Genomic DNA, 19912 nt, shown 5'->3' on the forward strand with positions numbered 1-19912 from the left:
GAAGTTAACAATAGCCACACTATGGGAGGTAGTGGCATTGCTAGCGTTGGTCACTAGGTAATTCTCACCTAGTATGATCTGTCCAGGGTCCACAAAAGCAGGTGTCACCATTGTGACACTAGCTCCAGTGTCCCTGTAGGCCTGAGCCATTCTTTGGTTGATAAAAGGTGTCTGTCTGTACTTGCCCAGGTTACTGGGGCCTACAGTAGAGGACAAAGCTAAGTCCCCATCACAGATCAGAACAGCCTGAGTAGGTACTCTGACTAGGCCAGAGTCCTCCTCAGTTCCCAGGGTTAACCCTACTACACCCTTTTGCTGGGAACCACCACTTACAGCTGAACTAGGGGGTACAGTTGCCTTAGGGGCAATGGTGGCTGGGGGCTTATCCTTTTTGGTGCACTCACTAAACCAATGTGAGTTGGACTTACAATAGTTGCACCATGGTTTCTTTTGGCCATCTTTCTTCTTATCCTTTTTGGAACCACCCTCCCCCTGAGCCTTTTGGGGGCCTGGTGAAGACTTCTGGTCTTTTTGTTTCTGCTCATTACCCTTCTGGTCTGCCTTTTTCTGATCACCGCCCTGGTTCTGGTTTTTCTGCTTAACTCTAGTCCTGACCCATCTATCTGCCTTCTTTCCCAATTCTTGGGGAGAAGTCAGATCAGAATCAATCAGGTGTTGATGCAATAGCTGGTTTTGACAGTTGTTAAGTATTTGCTCTCTCATGATCAAATTATACAATCCTGTATAGTCCTTAACCTTACTTCCCATTAGCCAGCCTTCCAGAGCCTTAGTGGCACAATCTACAAAGTCAGTCCAGTCCTGAGTCTGTGTCTTCTGGGTATCCCTGAACAACAACCTGTATTGTTCAGTGGTTAGGCCAAATCCATCAATCAGAGCACTCTTCAGGACAGTGTAATTATCTGCATCCTCATCACTAACTGTGAGGAGCTTGTCTCTTCCTTTCTCAGAGAAGGAGAGCCACAAGATAGCTGCCCACTGACTTTGGGGTACCTGCTGTACTTTGCAAGCTCTCTCCAAAGCAGTTATCCATTTGTGGATGTCATCCCCACACTTGTAGGGAGGGACAATCTTGCTCAGGTTTCTATTATCATAGTGCCTGTCTCTATCTCTAGGAATGTTGCTGCCACCAGTGGGTTCTAACCCACTTAACTTTTGCTCTCTAGCCAGAGCAAGCTTCTCTTTGGCAAGGGCAAGTTCTTCCCTCTGAATCCTCAGATTAGCCTCCCTCATTCTGGCTGCATGCTCCTTTCTCTCAGGTGAAGTCATTCCCCTGTGAGAGGAAGCATTAGAGATGCTAGAGACATGGGAGTGGATGGATTCCCTTGAAGGGGATCTGTCCCTCCTGCTTCTCTGTGAATGCCTACTTGTGGGTCTGTATGGGGGGACCCCATGCAAACTCCCATGTAAACTTAAGTTAGCCTGGCTAAGTCTCCTTACTTGGCTCTGGCTGTCTACCTCCCCATCTGAAGCCCCATCTGACTCCTCTGTGGTGGGTAGACCCTCCTCTGTGCCTAGGGCACCTGCCTGAGATGCCCTCTGAGCATCATACTCCTCTAGGAGTTGTCTTAACTGAAGGAGGGTAGGGTTTGCACCCTGTTTTATTCCTCTGGAGGTACACAACTGTCTCATCTCCTGGAATGTTAAGGTATCATATCTAGAGGGGATCTTTTGCAGACCTGATCCTCCTGAGAGAGCATCTACTTGATCTACTCTCAGAGACATGATCTAGTGAGGGTGTGGTGTGTGCACCTACCTACACTAGTTGTATCTACTAAACCTTTCTAGTAGTTGTAGTCAGGGTGTGTTATTCCCTTCAACCTACAACTACAAAGTCCAGTAGGACTTAAGTATAATAATCTATGTTATATGTACCTAGACAATATCTGTGTGATCTTTCAATTTAGTATCTCAAGATTACAATGGTATTACAACAGCAAGCTCAGATCCCAACCGCTGCTCACCAATGTGAGAAGTTGGCCTGATGTATGATGTCACTAGTTATAGTGTACACCTTATATCAGTCCAAATACCCTTATGGTGATTGGTTGTAAAGTCAACCTTATAGACCAGCTATCCTAGTGGTAGCATGGACAAGAGCAGTCTTAGGCTAAACTCTGAATGGCATGTGAAGCCAGCTGTGATACCATATATAATCCCTTGAATACCAAATGAAAGGACACCACAACAGATATATATATAAAATAAAGTGTATTTATTCTAAGCAAACCCTCAGCACTCTTTATGAGATTAGAGGTAAGTACAACACAGTCTTATTAATGCATACAGTAAGTCACACAGGTAAGTAATACAGTTAGGCCCTAGGGGCCACGCAAACCATATACTAAGTAAGTGGTATAAGAACCACTGTCACGGAAATAGAATAGGCCTAGGCCTAGGGAATCGCTGGGGCTACACTACACTAGCGTTAGTTAGGAAGTGGGAGGCCCACGGGATTCGTGTGCAGAGTGGAAACACTCACGCGTAATGCGTAAAAGTCAATAGCAATATTACAGTTTAGAAATAGATAGATTTAGGACACTTCCGGAGTAGCTAGGAAGTTGAGACTTGAAAACTAGACACTAGGATAGTCACTATCCTGATGAGCACCGGAGTACCCAAGTTACCTAGCCCACAGGCTGCGGGTGCATAGGGGTGAAGATGCGTCGTTTTCGTCGTCGACTCCTATGGATGCCTGAAGAAAGATGCTGACAGGCAGTCAGGGGAGAGTGTCCGGTGGATCCCAAGGCTGGGATCAAGAAGAGAAGAAACCTGCAAGCAGAAGGGACAGAGTCAAGGTCACTAGCCAGTGACCACGTGGAACCAGGAAGGAACCAGGCGATGTCGTGAAGAGTTGCAGGTGAAGGTGAAGCTTGTCGCTGCAGCCAGGAGGACCAGGAAGCGTCGAGGACGACCAGGACCAGGAGGCGAGCTGTCCCACGAAGGCTCTTGCTGTCGGCGGCGTCGAAGTTGGACTAGGACTCACCAAGCCTTGGCAAGCGGAACCCACGAAGAACAAAGGACTTGCTTCTGGTGCAGACCAGGAAGGTCTGGGGTGCTTCTTCTTTGCAGAGAAGCGGGAGCCAATCTGGAGGAGCCAAACCAGCGCAGAAGATTTCAGGGAGCGTCGTCACAAAGGCCACTAGCCAGCGGGCAAGCAACCGGACAGACGTGGCAAGCAGGAAAATGCTGAAGGGCCCCACGCAGAACTCGTGGAGTGTGGGGGGCTGGTCTTCGGTGCAGATGGTGCTTGGGGTTGGGGCTTCTCAATCCCCGGTGCACAACTTCGAGGGTACCTCAGAAGCTGCGCTGTAAGTTACTAGCCACTTTTCCCAGGTAGCCGGTCCCACGTCGCTCGTCGCCTCCACGGATCTCAGCTCTGCTGCAGATGTGGATGAGGGTCGGAGAAGTCTGGAAATCAAGGCTCTGGTCGGGCTCTGCAGTCGGTTCCTCGTAGAACGGTCGCAAAGCAAAGGGTAGTCTCTTGATGGTGCCTGTTTGCACAGGGTAGCCACTCCTTGGCTACAAGGGAGATTCTTCAGTCTTCTTCTTTCGTCGAATGTCGAAGGCCCAGAGTTTCTGTTCAGTTTTGCAGGTTCAGGATAATCTAAAGTCTTGAGGCCCAACTCCCACTCTTATACTAATCTGGGGGGCTGGGATACCTGCTAGGTCACGCCTTATGGGTGGGACCTGGGAGGGGGTGGTTACACCCACTTCCCTTTGTCCAGTTTCGCGCCAGAGCTGGGGCTGGAGTGCCCCAGCGCCGGTTTGAACTGGACTATGCAAGGAACACCTTGTGTGCCCCAGGCATGTCTCATTCCTTTCAGCCCACCCTGCCCCAATACACTAAAGGCTGTCTGGGGAGGTGCTAGCACCTCCCCAAGCAGGAAACCTATTGTCCAGGCCTCCCTGGCTGGGATCACTCCCAGCTGCAGGAGGTCAGACTTGTGTCGTGGCAGCAGCATCCATTTTGTGATGCTGAGGCTTTGGTCAGAGGCTAACAGTTGAAGTATGATTTTATCATGTCTTTCCCTGTAGAAGGGGGGAATAATATTCTCATGTCCAGAAATGGCATGGGGGTATTATTCCCTAGTGTTAGACACCTTACACGACATGTTTTGATAAAGCCAAACCATAGTTACCATAACCGTCTAAGATTATAAGGCACTTTAAGAGTATATGGTAGGCTATATCATAGAACAGCTATAAGGACAAGGTTCCGAAAGCTGCAGACAGGCTCAGCTCATGCTAGAGCACCATCTCACATGTTACCAAGCACTCTGCCTCCAGGATTGTCAAGGCCTGCCATAGGAGTGGCTGATAGGTACACATGTGTCTATATGTAAGTTAGGTATAGGTAGACTACACCTAAGCAAGGGGTGATTACACGACCTTGCCCCAGCTGAGTGATCAGCCAGTTGTGTCAAAATGGAAGGCCAGGCCAGGGGTGGCATAATACATGCTGCAGCCCCTGGTAGGCCTAGGGTACACCTATGCCCTGGGTACCTAGGGTACACTGTACAGGGGCCAATAAGGTGATCCTATCCAAATGGGTTATGCACCTAAAGTACATAGTATTAATTTAGAGAGAGAACAGCAGGGCTGTGGGTCTGATTATATATCACACTAAGGGGTACGAATGATGGAGTAAAACAAAGCATCAGGCATCACTGACTCCAAATGAATGTATCTCACAAAAAGTGATGAAATGCTAATCTCCTAAAGAAAAATATGTGTGTGTAAGGAAGGGAGGCAAAGAAAATATTTCTTTTAAAGACGAGAACCCTCACTCACCCGAGGGTGACATGCTTCATCATTGGGTCCCCTCTTGCACACTGTAACCGCAAGGTATACAGTGTGGGCTACAACTCTCAAAAAAGGGACAGGAGAGGAGCGTGAGGTGTTTTAATGGGGATATCCAAGGTGACAGGGGGAGTAAGGGGCAGAGTGTGAAATTAAACAGTGTGTAGGTAAATAAAACTAGCTACAGGGTAACAAAGTCAAATTTAATAATAGTTCCCATCAGCTAGAGTTAAAATGAGGTGATCTAGGATTGACAAAATATCCTAGTTATTGGTGGTCGACATGTTTCTGCCAGATGACTTAATTGTTCGCGGCATTCATCAGAACCTCTCAATATATCACTCTACTCGTGTAATCAAAATAAAAGAATTACAGACCATACTCGTTGGTAGGTTGTAAATGACAAAAGGACCAGCTGCAGTCCGGTACAGTGTCTCTGAAAAAAGATTGTTGATCAATTCAGTATCATTTATACCAACTTTAAAGGTCAACCTCCACATACCAAAATAAACACCACACACGTGATATGTGTTGCACACGTGATAAAAAGGGGGAAAAAAACCCACATCATTCTGGTAAGTGAGTATATTCTAGGAACTCACCTAAGGGTAATGTTAATTTACCTCTACCTTGCGACGAATGATGCTAAAGAGCACAGATTACTAGAAAGATAAAAGACCGGTTCAGTATGGTTCTCACATGTTGCACAATTATAACATATAGACTAATAGATTAGTGTTGCTGTCATTCGATATAGTTATGACAAGCACAATCTATAATTTACACAATCAGCAGTATTTAGAATAAAAACTTAATTAATCTCATGTCCCAAAAAAAGGGTGGGGGGTGGGGTGTGACTCGCAGTCACTTCATCGCCATGTGTAGCTTGTTGGTGTATGAGACGGACTGCATGCCAAATCAATTGAAGTCGTCCGTATGTAGTATAACACCCATAAACCCAATATTCCCAAAGAAACGAGTGGGTCCAGAGCGTCACACGCAAGCTACCAGCCCTTAGGATCATGGAATTGAGAAAGATAATAATGGTTAAGTCGGTGAGAAGACTGCACAACCCGATCGAAAAACACTCAATATCAACAACACCCAAAACATCACCGGCTACCCACACTCACTCCCTTAAGTACCTTCCGTTAATCCGTCTCGTCCTAATAGAGCACCAACCCGCTGGGGAGAAACTGCGCGTCTCGCAGTGGTTTTAAAACTCCCATGCACCTTCGTTAATGCGTATGCCCGGAAGTGAAACAAGTAGCTTCCGGGTAACGCAGAATCATGGGAAATGTAGTTTAATGCGGGAAGATGGCGCTAAGCACGATCGGGATGCAGCATTGTACGCCGTATTGAAACTATCGTAATTGCCACAACCAGTTTGGACATTCAAAAGATGCTATGTGTCCACAGTACAGTATCCTGATTGGTAAATTAAGATCAGGAAAGCGGGGTCATGACATGACAAGATGTAATGAAACACGGGAGATATGGTAATGGTCATAGGGGAATACGTTGCAGGGGATCAGGGGGCAACAGTCGGGAGACAGGACACCCCGCATTCTCGTAAAATCTCAAGACATATATACAGATACTCAAGGTGACTAGTGTGCCCACCATGTAATATGCAATTAAGTCAGTAATAAAGGGGCTCTACACCAGAAAAAAGCTATATCACCACAGCCTAACACATCCAGATTAGGTGGCTAAATTGATGGAAGCACTCCATATATATAGTTTCCATACGTAGAGCCAGATGCCAAATCAAAAACACATAATATTTGTAATTAAGTACATAATGCACATACAAGGCTGTCTATCCCATAGGAAATCAGACCAGCATTCCAATGTTCGTGTGTGGTGTTATGCGGCATCTAAAAATTGGGATAAAAGTGATGAGGGAAACCTGGAAAGGTTAAACAGAGCACCAGGGAATATCTTCATTCAGACCTCTCAGGTGGCTTTTAAGACGGAACACCCACCGTTGTTCACGGCGGAATAGAACTTGTTCCAAAGGTCCCATATTCACATCATAATGAGGTTTGTCAACGATGACCCATTGAAGGTCGTTTTCTGAGTGGCCCTTCTCCAGGTAATGCCTTGTCATGCGTGTATTCGATTTTTTGCATCGGATGGTACTACGATGCTCAGTGATTCTTTGTCGTACTTTGCGACAAGTCATTCCAATATAAATCAATGAGCAAGGGCACTTGATCATATATATAACCCCACTGGTGTTGCAGTTTGTGTGGTTATTCAATTTCCATGGTCTTCCCGGTAGAATATCCAGCTCCGTTATGTGACTGGTAAAGGGACAGCAAGAACAGGATCCGCATGGAAAATGACCAACCACAGGATTAGTGTTCCATAGTGTTGACTGGCTGTTGTGATGTACAACAGTTCTTGGTCGTGTGTGTACCATGAGGTCCTGCAAATTACTGCTTCGTTTCAATGCAAACAGGGGTGAGTCCAGTGTCAGCTTGCCTGTGTTAAGTATGTGCCAATTCTTGTTGATGGCCCTTTTTACATTTGTGGTTAAGTTGCTGAAAGTTGTCACACATACCAATCTGTCTGATTTTGGTTTGGTGTATGTTTCCAGGAGTGCCCCCCTGTCATTGTTGCGGGCTCTTTTTGCCGCTCTTTTTACCAATTGTATTGGATAATGTCTGGCAGCTAGTTCATCAGTCAGCTTTTTGGCATGTTTATAATACTGAACCAATTCTGAACAATTTCTCCTGAGTCTAAGAAATTGACCGACTGGAAGGTTGGTAAGTAATGCCCTTGGGTGGAAGCTATGAAAGCTCAATAAGGAGTTACGGGCCATCGGTTTCTGATATAGCTCAGTATGGATCCTCCCATCTTTAGGGTATAGTCGGAGGTCCAAGAAGGGAATGGAGAAGTTGTCGTTCTCACCAGTAAACCTCAAGTTAGTATCCCGTGTGTTAAGCCATATAGAGAAGTCTTCAAGAGACTCCTGGTCACCTTCCCAGATGACCAGGATATCGTCTATATAGCGTTTCCACAGTTTCAGTTGATCATGGAAAGGATTATGTAGAGGATAGATGTGTTGAGTCTCAAAATTATGCATGTACAGGTTGGCCATACTAGGTGCACAGGTACTCCCCATGGAAGTACCAGTTGTTTGCCAATACAGTTGTCCTTCAAAACTGAAAAAGTTTTCCTTAAGTGCCAGTGTCGCACATTGCATAACAAAGTCATTGGGTGTTTGGTCATCACGTGGATTACTTTCTAATAGATCCCGTATTGTCTCTAAAGTGGCATCCTGCGGTATGTTCGTATACAACGCTTCCACATCGTATGTGGCCATCAGTTGACAATTGGGATCAAAAGAGAGGGATTCAAGATGTTGCAAGACGTGTTTAGTATCCTGTAGATACGATGGCATTAAGGATACAAATGGTCGAAGAAAATGGTCCACGAATTTCGATAAAGGCTCTAGAAGGGACCCAATTCCAGATACTATCGGCCTCCCAGGAGGAGGTCGCTGATTCTTGTGGATTTTTGGGAGAGCATAAAAGGCTGGTATTTTAGGATTTTTTTGCGAGTCACACCCCACCCCCCACCCCCCCCCCCCCCCCCCACCCCCCCACCCCCCCACCCCCTTTTTTTGGGACATGAGATTAATTAAGTTTTTATTCTAAATACTGCTGATTGTGTAAATTATAGATTGTGCTTGTCATAACTATATCGAATGACAGCAACACTAATCTATTAGTCTATATGTTATAATTGTGCAACATGTGAGAACCATACTGAACCGGTCTTTTATCTTTCTAGTAATCTGTGCTCTTTAGCATCATTCGTCGCAAGGTAGAGGTAAATTAACATTACCCTTAGGTGAGTTCCTAGAATATACTCACTTACCAGAATGATGTGGGTTTTTTTCCCCCTTTTTATCACGTGTGCAACACATATCACGTGTGTGGTGTTTATTTTGGTATGTGGAGGTTGACCTTTAAAGTTGGTATAAATGATACTGAATTGATCAACAATCTTTTTTCAGAGACACTGTACCGGACTGCAGCTGGTCCTTTTGTCATTTACAACCTACCAACGAGTATGGTCTGTAATTCTTTTATTTTGATTACAAGAGTAGAGTGATATATTGAGAGGTCCTGATGAATGCCGCGAACAATTAAGTCATCTGGCAGAAACATGTCGACCACCAATAACTAGGATATTTTGTCAATCCTAGATCACCTCATTTTAACTCTAGCTGATGGGAACTATTATTAAATTTGACTTTGTTACCCTGTAGCTAGTTTTATTTACCTACACACTGTTTAATTTCACACTCTGCCCCTTACTCCCCCTGTCACCTTGGATATCCCCATTAAAACACCTCACGCTCCTCTCCTGTCCCTGTGGGTCTGATTAGCAGGCCCACAGCCACATCTAAGTCGAAAACCAGTAAAGCAAAAGCAAAAAGTGGGGGTGAACATAGAAAGCAGACCCTACTCTCCTACAGGGAAGAACAGCATTCTTGCACCTAGAACCTGGGGAGTGACGCGCGAAAGTAAACCCCACGTGTGACTGGTTAGCACAGTTTCCGTGTCAGATGACCAGATCCTGTAAGTTAAACTAGGGGGCAAGTACAGTCTTCATAGGGAGTAAGCAGTGAATTTCGTGAATATTTTATATTTCAACTGAGGTGAAGTGACGCGAAAATCTCTGTGAAGAGCTTTTGGAAGCTGTGTGGTGACAGGAAAAGTGGGAATAAAGGAGATCACATAACAGTTCAAGTGGGAAAAAGAGAAAAAAAAAAGAAAGAACCATTGCCAAGAGTATTTTTAGATTCCAGTAAGCACTTAAGGAAAGTGTAGTGAGTAACATGGCAGCGGCAAGTATGAGCCAACCGCCTCCATTCCTTTCGGAAGCTGGGGAACCCAGTATGACATGGAAAAATTGGAAAAAAGGTTTTGAGACTTATCTAATAGCTATTGGCGCAAGTGGGTTCTCAGCACTACGTAGACAGCATATTTTGCTTCATAACCTATTACCCCCAGGTCCCTCCGTCCTCGACACCGTCATGGACAAGTGAGATCTACTATCTCACTGACAGAAAAAAGAACGAAGGAATGCTGGACCTACCCTCCCCCTCCCACTGGGAGTACTTAAGGAGTACCGTCCCAGCATTCCTCCTGTTCTTTTTTCTGTCATCCTGACAGTGTGAGGACGCGGCAGGAGCGTGGGCGCTCCTGCCTTCTTTCTGGATGTGGCGTTGTGGCTGCTGGGTCTTACCTGGTGCCGGCGGCCCTTCGCTGTTTGCCTCTCCCTCCCTGCTGGGCTTGGGGGGAGTGGCGCGGGCCTCTTCATTCCCGGACCTCGCGGCGGTGTAATACCGCGTTGGTTCTCTCCTGGCCCGATGGCCGCCTCTCCCGGCCTGCTGGGCTTAGCTGGGGGGCGCGGCCGCGCTGCTCCTCTGATTGGATGGCGCTGATTCCCCGGCCGGATGTGGTCATGCCTGACTTCCGGTTTTTGAGCGTGGGGACGGAAGTCAGGCGCCTCGTGATTGCCGGCTTTGGGGAAACTCGTTTAAAAACGAGCGTTTGGGGTGAGTACCGCATAGCGGTTATTATCTCTGGTAATATTGCTGTTGTTGGTGTGTTTTTGTGATGGGAAAACATTCCAGGAAACGTCATCACCGGGAGAGGTCGTCCTCTTCCTCTAGTGCTTCCAGGTCTCCCTCTCCTGCCAGGTCCAGGCGCCGTGATACTGGTGCTGATGCGCATATTAAGCGCTTGATCAGGGAGACTTTGTCTGAGATGGGTGATGCTGGATCCCGTCGCAGGTGTCCTGCTCCTGTTTCTTCGGACTCTAGTGGCGATGAGTCTGCGGGTTTGGGAGAGGAGGAGTTAAAAGGCAAATATGTGGACAAGGAGACTATGTCCGCAATTGTGCAGCATGTTAAAGAGAACATGGGGTTCCCTGACGGAGACGCGCCTAGTGCCTCTAGGGGCCCTTTGTTGCGACAATTTCAGAGTGCTGCCACTGTCGATGTCCCTGTCCATCCCTTCATCCGAGATGTTTTGAAGCGCGAGTGGGCTGATCCGGATCGCATCCTGATTCCGCGCTTCATGACTAAACTCTATCCTCTGCAGGATATGGCTACTGAACTGCCTGTGTATTCTGGTTCCCACCTGGCCTTACGAGCAGGCATCTACGGGACTTATGTGTCGCAGTCACTGTTGTCTGACCTGAAGTCCCTCTATCAGTCTATGGATAATGCCACGGACTGTTCTGGTTTGCTGGAGCAGATTGAGCGTCAGGTTGAACTCCTATCTGATGTCTCCTTTGACGTTGTGCGGGCTTCGGCTCTTTCCGGGGGAGCTTGTGTGGCTGCACGGCGCAGTCTTGTCCTTAAGGACTGGAAGACTGACTCTGCGCAGAAAGCATGCGCTTTGAGGTTGCCCTTTCAGGGTACTATGTTGTTTGGGGGGGAGTTGGAGGCGAAGTTACACAAATTGTTTAAGGAAAAAAAGCATTCCTCTTCCTTTAAAATCTCTACTACTGCTCCTGTCCCTTCTAAACCCAAATCTTTCTTTCGCCCTGCTTCTCGTAGACAGTTTGTGAGAGGCCAGGGTAGGTTTGCTTCTGGCCGTGGTCGGGACCGTAAGGCTAAATCCCCTCCTCCTGCCAAGCCACGTTCCTGACTCTTTGGCGGTGGTTCCCGGGTTGTTGGTTGGAGGGCGGCTGCGCTTCTTCCTGGCTGCCTGGGTTCAGTCTTGTTCCGACGTCTGGGTGTTGGACATCATTCGCCAGGGTTATGTTCTGGAGTTTACGACTCCGCCTCCGGACTCGGGTGTTCGGCCGACTCCTTGGCCTTCGAGTCGCGTAAAGCGGTCTCATCTTTCTCTCGGGCTTCTGGACCTTCTTCGAAAAGGTGCCATTCAGGAGGTTCCCCCGCTGGAGACGGGGTTGGGTTTCTATTCCCTGGTCTTTCTGGTTCCAAAGAACACGGGGGGTTTCCGCTTAATTTTGGATCTGCGGGTTATGAACAAATGGGTGGCCAGAATTCCTTTCCGCATGGAGACTTTACAAAGGATAATTCCGTTGGTACTGCCGGGGCACTTCATGTGTACCCTCGACCTTCAGGATGCGTACTACCATGTACCGATCCATCCTCGGTCCCGCAGGTTTCTGAGGTTTTGTGTTCAGGGGCGTCATTTCCAGTTCATGGTCTTGCCGTTCGGTCTCCGGTCGGCGCCACGGGTGTTTACGAAGGTGGTGGCGCCTTTGGTCGCATGGCTTCATCTCCAAGGGGTGATGGTATACCCCTATTTAGACGACTGGTTGATCCATGCTCCATCTCGGGTCCTGTTGCTGGAGGCCAGGGAGGTGGTGTGCTCGGCGTTGCGGGCCCATGGTTTCCTGATCAACTTACCCAAGTGTCAACTGACTCCGTCTCAGGACATGGTTTTTATTGGGGCCCGATTCCGTTCGGATCTGAACTGTGTGTTCCTCCCCGAACCTCGGGTGACGACGTTGGTGTCCCTTGCTCATCGTTTCTGGTTGGGGGGAGCCTTTCCGGTGCGCCTTTGGTTGCGTCTTATGGGTCTGATGGCGGCGACTGTTTTTACAGTAGCATGGGCACGGTTTCATCTGCGCCCCCTTTGGGTGTACCTTCTGTCTCTTTGGGATCCCCGGTCCCTCGCTTTGGAGATTCTCATTCCTGTGTCTCCAGTGGTCCTCCCGGTTCTTCTTTGGTGGTCTGTGAGGGATCATCTGTCCTTAGGTCTGCCCCTGCAGTCTTCTCCTTCTCTGGTCTTGACTTCGGATGCCAGCGCCTTGGGTTGGGGGGCGACCTTGGGGTCTCGCTCCCTTCAAGGTCGTTGGTCCCTCCTGGAGAGCCGCCGGTCATCCAACTGGAGAGAGCTCACGGCGGTGTCCCGGGCTGTGATGGGTTTCCGCGCTCTGTTGCTCGATCGGAACGTGTTGGTGCGGTCCGACAATATGGTGACGGTGGCCTATCTGAATCATCAAGGGGGGATTCGTTCGGCGTCTTTGAATGCGGTGGTGGTGCCCCTATTTTGTTGGGCGGAGGGCCATCTGCTGTCTCTGACGGCGGTTCATCTTCGGGGAGTGGACAACTTTGTGGCGGATGCCCTGAGTCGGTGCTTTCCGGATTCTCTGGAGTTGTCTCTCACCCCGGTTGCGTTTCGGCTTGTGTGCGGGAAGTTTGGGCGTCCCTTTCTGGACCTCTTTGCCTCCCGGCACAATGCTCAGCTCCCTCGTTTTTGCTCCCGGTTTCTGCAGGAGGGTTGCTGGGGGGTGGACGCTCTGTCTCTCCCGTGGCCGTCGCGTCTCCTCTATGCCTTCCCCCCCCTGGCGCTGGTTCCCAGGTTTCTGGCCCGGTTGTGTCAGGAGGATCGGGAGGTGGTGGCGGTGCTACCGTTTTGGCCTCGGAGGTCTTGGTTTCCGACGGTGCGGCTTTTGGCGGTGCAGGGTCCTTGGTTTCTTCCCCTGTCTCCGTCTCCTCTGCGGTCTTCCCCGTGCCTGTCTCTTCTCCGGTTGCGGTTGTCGGTGTGGAGGTTGAAAGGCAGGGTTGGCGACGGCGCGGTTTTCCGGAACATTTAGCGATGGCTCTTCAGCGTTCCCGACGACCTTCTACCCTTAAGGCTTATGATCGTCATTGGGGTAATTTTAATCGCTGGTGTTCTGCGTTGGGTGTCTCCCCTTTGTTCTGTTCCGTGCCGGTTGTCCTTCAATTTTTGTGGGAAGGTTTCGAGAAGGGTTTGGCTGTTTCTACGCTGCGTGCCCAGTGGGCCGCTGTTCGGGCTTTTCGTTCCCCGTGGGGGAATCTTTCGGATGTTGAAGAATTGGTTTCTCGTCTTCTTCGCAGTTTTACTGTTTCCCGGCCTGTGCCTCGCCCTTCCTTTCCCCTGTGGGACTTGCCTTTGGTCCTGCGGGTTTTGGTCGGTCCTCCTTTTGAGCCCTTGGAGACGGTGGATTTAAAGTTTCTCACCCTCAAGGTGGTTTTCCTGGTGGCTGTCACCTCTGCTCGACGTCTTGGGGAGTTGGGGGCCTTGATGGCTCGTGCTCCCTTTCTGTCTTTCACGGAGGGTGGGGTTGTCCTCCGCCTGGATTCTTCCTTTGTGCCGAAGGTTTCTTCGCAATTTCACAGGTGCCAGGAGTTGGTGTTGCCCTCCCTGGGCTCTGTCTTGGATTCTCCCGGTGGTCCCCGGTGGTCTTTGTTGGATGTGTGCAGGGCTCTGCGCATTTATCTTGATCGAACTGCGGAATTTCGCAAGTCGGACTCCCTTTTTGTCTCCTTTGGTGCGGCTTCTCTGGGGTGTAAGGCTTCTTCTGTGTCCATCGGCCGTTGGCTGAAGCAAGCCATTTCCTTGGCCTACTCTCTGTCTGGTTCTCCTCCTCCTTTGGGGGTTCAGGGTCGTTCTACGAGAGGGGTGGCTGCTTCTTGGGCGGAGGTTCGGGGTGTTCCTCTCTCTGAGATTTGCAGGGCTGCCACGTGGGCCTCTTCTAATACCTTCATCAGGCATTATCGTCTCCTCAATCTTTTGGGGGATGATGGAGGTTTTGCATTGGGGGTGTTGAGCTCTGTTCGCTCCTAAATGTTTTTTTCTGCTTATTTCCAATAAATCTCTGGGTTTGTTTGCTATCCTGGTGGTTTGTTGTGTTTTCTGGTATGAATGCCGGTGTTTGCTTTGGTATTTCTCACTTGTCCATGACGGTGTCGAGGACGGAGGGACCTGGGGGTAATGTCCTATTACTTACCGGTAATCTTCATTACTCCGGGTCCCGTAGTCCTCGACACCGTCATGACTTCCCTCCCTCCCTCCCTGTCTGCCGGCCTTCATTGGTGCTTGGTATTTCAGGAGGAATGCTGGGACGGTACTCCTTAAGTACTCCCAGTGGGAGGGGGAGGGTAGGTCCAGCATTCCTTCGTTCTTTTTTCTGTCAGTGAGATAGTAGATCTCACTTGTCCATGACGGTGTCGAGGACTACGGGACCCGGAGTAATGAAGATTACCGGTAAGTAATAGGACAGGAGCAGAGGGAAGGAAAGTATTTGATAGTCTGCCGGATATTGAGGAAGATGATGAGGAAATGGAGGAAAGAGATGTGTATAATGTCACCTTAAGGAAGTTGGAATTACAGTTTGCGGATGAAATTAATGTAGTTCTTGAAAGACATAAGTTCTATGGAAGAATCCAAGGGAAAAACGAAAGTGTGAGCAATTACATTGCTATTTTGAGAGGATTGGCCAATACATGCGAGTTTAATGAGTTAACTGATTCACTCATAAGGGACCAGTTAGTGAGATGTACTAACAATAAGAAGATACAGGAAAAATTGTTAGTTGGGAATCCGGATTTAAGGAAAGCCATAGAGATTGCTAAGAGCATAGAGCACACGGCAGTATGTATAAAAGAGATGTCTGTCTCTAGTGACAAGGATGTAAATAGAATAAGTGAGGAATTGAAACATGTGTGTGCTGTAAACAGTAAGAAGAAGTATGAAAATTTTAATGAGCATCAGAGGAAAACATTGACAATGGATAACAAGTTGAGATGCTTTAGGTGCGGCAGCACTGGACATTTAGCAAATAGCATGGGGTGTTGGGCTAGAACGGCATTGTGCAGAAAATGTAACCGCAAGGGACATTTTGCGCGTATGTGCAAAGACATGACAGAGAAAAATGTAAATACTATTGATCAGCAAGAAGAGGTTAATAGTAGATTTGTATTACAGGTCAAAGTAGAAGGAAATATGAGTGTGAATAGTGTGGACTTACCCAAATGTGAAATAGAACTAGAGGGACAAAAAGTAGAGGTCTATGCAGATTCATGCTCCCCTTTTACATTCATTAATAGTGAAACATTTTTATCTAGGTTTGATGAGAAAGTTGTGTCGCTCATTGAACCAGATGTGGTTCCTGTGGGATACAACAAAGATCCTATACCGTTAGTGGGTATGGCTGTTATGAGGATCATGTTCAAGGGACGTAGCACAGTAGGTAAGGTGTATGTAGCCAAGAAGGGTTCGAACCTTTTAGGGTGGGCACACCAAAAAGATCTTGGAATCAAACTCGACCCCATTGCAGAAGTTCCCGTTCTTCTGGTAGACAGATCTGTTTGTGGCACTGAATTAATTAAAGAATTCCCTGAAGTATTCACAGAGAGATTAGGATGTTTGAAGGAGTATCAACACAAAATAATTCTAAAGGAAAATGCTAAACCTGTGGCATATAAATGTAGGAATGTGCCTATTTTGCTGAAGGAACCCCTCAAACAAGAATTAGAGAAGTTAGTCAGACAGAATGTCATTGAACCTATTGAAAGTGCGGAGTGGGTTGCTCCCATTGTTATTACTTCCAAGGCTGACAACAAAGCAATAAGATTATGCATTGATTTGAGGGAGTTGAATAACAATATATGGATTGACAGACATCCCTTACCCAACATCAACGAGATGTTAAGTCAAATAGGTGAGGCTGAGTTCTTCTCAGTAATTGATTTGTCATCAGCATACCACCAGATCGAGTTGCACCCTGATAGTAAACCTTTAACATCGTTTATAACACCTCTTGGGGCGTTCAGGTTTCGCAGGATGCCTTTTGGTCTGGCTTCTGCGGCCGCAGTATTCCAGAGAGCGATGCAAGGTATTCTTAACCTCTTGAGTGCCCATGACGAGATGGTCTCGTCATGGGCCGCGGTTGCGCTGTGCCCATGACGAGACTATCTCGTCATGAGCCCCGCCCGCTAATGAAACGCCCGGCACAGGGCGTGGAAAGGGCGGGGCACTCAAGGGGTTAATGGTATAGACTGTGTGTTGTGCTTCCAAGATGACTTATTAATTTTTGGAAAAGATGAGAAGGAACACAATGAGAACTTCAGGAAAGTGTTAAGTAGGTTAAAGGTGGCGGGCCTGACGTTGAGAAAAGAAAAATGTCAGATTGGTGTAAAATCAGTGACATATTTAGGGCATGTAATATCGCGTGAGGGAATAAAACCCAAAATCATCTTGATCAATGCGATCAAGTCAGCACCTACACCTACTACAAAAGATGAAGTAAAATCCTTTCTTGGGTTGTCGGAATATTATTCCAAGTTTGTAAAAAATGTTGCGGACATTACGCACCCTTTAAGATTATTGTTAAAAAAAATGTTAGATTTGCATGGGATGAGGATTGTGGAAAAGCATTCCATGACCTTAAAGAATGTATCAGTAATGCACCTTTCCTAGGACATTTCGACACATGTAAACCCACAATACTCACAACAGATGCCAGTACCAAAGGGTTAGGGGCAACTTTGAGCCAGGTGGTCAATGGGGTAGAAAGAATTGTGGCTTTCGCATCCAGGTCATTGTCCGAGGCGGAAGCACGTTACTCTGTAGTAGAAAGGGAGGCGTTGGCATGCTTTTGGGCTGTTAAGCATTTCAGGGTGTTCTTATGGGGTATTCCATTTGTCATAAAAGCAGACCACAAACCCCTGGTGAATGTTTTTTCTGTCAAAAATATTGAAAGGACCACGCCTAGAATTTCAAGATGGTTTCTAGGGTCGGAAGGGTATAACTTCAGAATTGTTTACATTCCAGGACCTAGCAATCATGCAGCGGACTTCTTATCTAGATTACCGCTACAAGCCACTGGAGAAGATCTTTATGGGGTGGATGAATTTGTGGTGGCAAGGGTAATGGATGGCATTCAGGAAGATGAGTGGAAGGTGAGTGTTAGCAGTGATCCTGCATTAAGGAGTGTGAAGGATTTTGTAACTAAAGGGTGGCCCAGTGGATGCTCAGAATTAGATAGCAGTATAAGAGGATACTGGGATGTGAGAGATGAGCTCTTTATACAGGATGATAATGTGTATAGAGGGAGTAAACTTGTACCTCCAGAAAATTTACGTGAGAAAATTGTATTGTTAGCTCATGAAGGACATTTAGGTTGTAGTTTAACAAAGAACAAGATCAGATTACACTACTGGTGGCCAGGCATGGATTCCATGGTGGAAAGGAATATAAGACAATGTATAAGTTGTGCTTATAGTGATAAAAGTAAACATGTACAAAAGGGGAAGATTTCAGCTGTGGAAGTTCCAGACGCACCTTGGAATAAATTGGCATTGGATATCATTGGGCCCATTGATGTCAAGGGGTTGAATGGTAAATTCATCCTAACGTTAGTAGATTATCACTCTAAATGGGTTGAAATCAAAATTGTCGAGAGTGTAGTTACCAGCACAGTTATCAAGTTCCTCCAAGAGGTATTCAGGAGGGAGGGAGTACCCAAGGTATTGATAACGGACAATGGTGTCCAATTTACTTCTGTGTTGATGAAAGAGTTTTTGCACACCTTTTCTGTGAAACATCAATATTCAGCATTGTATTGTCCTAGGGCAAATGGCCTTGTGGAACGAGTGAACAGAATGATCAAGGATTGTATTCAATTAAACACCATAAAAAGTATTGACATTAAGACCGAATTAGACAACATGATTTGGTCATATTTAATAACACCCCATTCAATAACAAAAGTTACACCTTTTAAGGCCCTTAAGGGAAGGGAACCTGGCACCAGATTAAGTCCTCTATGGCTGGTGGGAAATGACGTTGGGGCAGTCAATAGAGATGAGATAATGGAAAGAATAGAGCGCCATCAAGGGCGCTACATTGATAGGTACAACACCAAAGTATCAGAGAAGAAGACGAGCTGGAAAGAAGGTGAATGGGTAAGGGTGAAACTACCCAGGCACACACCTTCAAGTAGCTCCAAGTTTTCTGAAAGGAAAAGAATTACTAAAGTGTTCAAAAATGTGGTTTGTCTTGAGGATGGGCAAATTTGGAGTCAGGACAGAATAGCAAGAGATAATAGCACCGATTTGTGTGACCCTGTTGGAAAGCAAGCCCAACGAGTCAATGAACCATTTATTTCCAGTTCTGAGGGAAGGTGTTTAAGAAACCAATGCAAGAAGCCAATATGGCACAGAGACTACAGTATGACATAATTGTTGTATCTATTACATTATATGTTGGTGTTCTTCCAGTTCTGAGGGAAGGTGTTTAAGAAACCAATGCAAGAAGCCAATATGGCATAGAGACTACAGTATGACATATTGTTGTATCCATCACATTATATGTTGGTGTTCTTCAAATATTATATAGAAGGGAGATGTGTTGTAAAGTTATTCCTTTCCTAAATGGTCCTTCCCGTCCTCCCCCAGCCCTTTGTCCTCTCCCATTTCACCGTTAGAACGTTGGTGAGATTCTATTGCAGGCGCCCGGCAATAACGGTCATTCTGGGCAATGGATATCGGTACCAGCAGAATAAAGTAAGCTGTACTTACATCGACGGTGTCTGCTGGTTATTTCATACTGATCTTCGGGAAGAACACTTCCACATGGGACCACAGACCATCACTCAAGCCCTCATCACTAGCTACCTCGACTATGGCAAGGCCCTCTATGCCGGCATCTCCATGCAGCTCCTCAGAAGACTCCAGAACACCGCGGCCAGACTCATCCTGGCCCTCCCCAACCCACATTGCCTCCCACCTGAGAGACATCCACTGGCTCCCCATCCAAAAGATGCCAGTTGAAGATTCTAACACACGCCTAGAAAGCCCTTCATGACTTAGGACCTGCCTACCTCAACCATCAACTGAACTTCCACCAACCCCCCGGACACCTATGCTCCTCTGCACTCGCCCTCGCACACACCTCCTGCATCCACCGCACCCACAGTGGCGGCCTCTCATTTTCCTACATCGCAGCCAAGACCTGGAACAAACTCCCACTCCAGCTTTGTATGGCCCCCTCACTGGCAGACTTCAGAAAGAGACTCAAGACCTGGCTCTTTGACAAAGATACAGCACCCAGAAACCCAATGGGTAACAGAGTTGCACTTTATAAATGCTGATTGATTGATTGATTGATTGAACAACAATCTTGCAAGCATCACATTCTGGTTGACAGTCACATTCACTCATTCTCTTACTCTCACTCACACTCACTTTTATTCATTTAATCTCACTCATAGCCTCTTTCACCATCACACACTCATTTGTATTCATGTTTACTTGCTCATGTGCATTCACTCTTAA

Source organism: Triturus cristatus, chromosome 3_2 (assembly GCF_964204655.1).
Source record: "Triturus cristatus chromosome 3_2, aTriCri1.1, whole genome shotgun sequence".
Classification (NCBI taxonomy): Eukaryota; Metazoa; Chordata; class Amphibia; order Caudata; family Salamandridae; genus Triturus; species Triturus cristatus.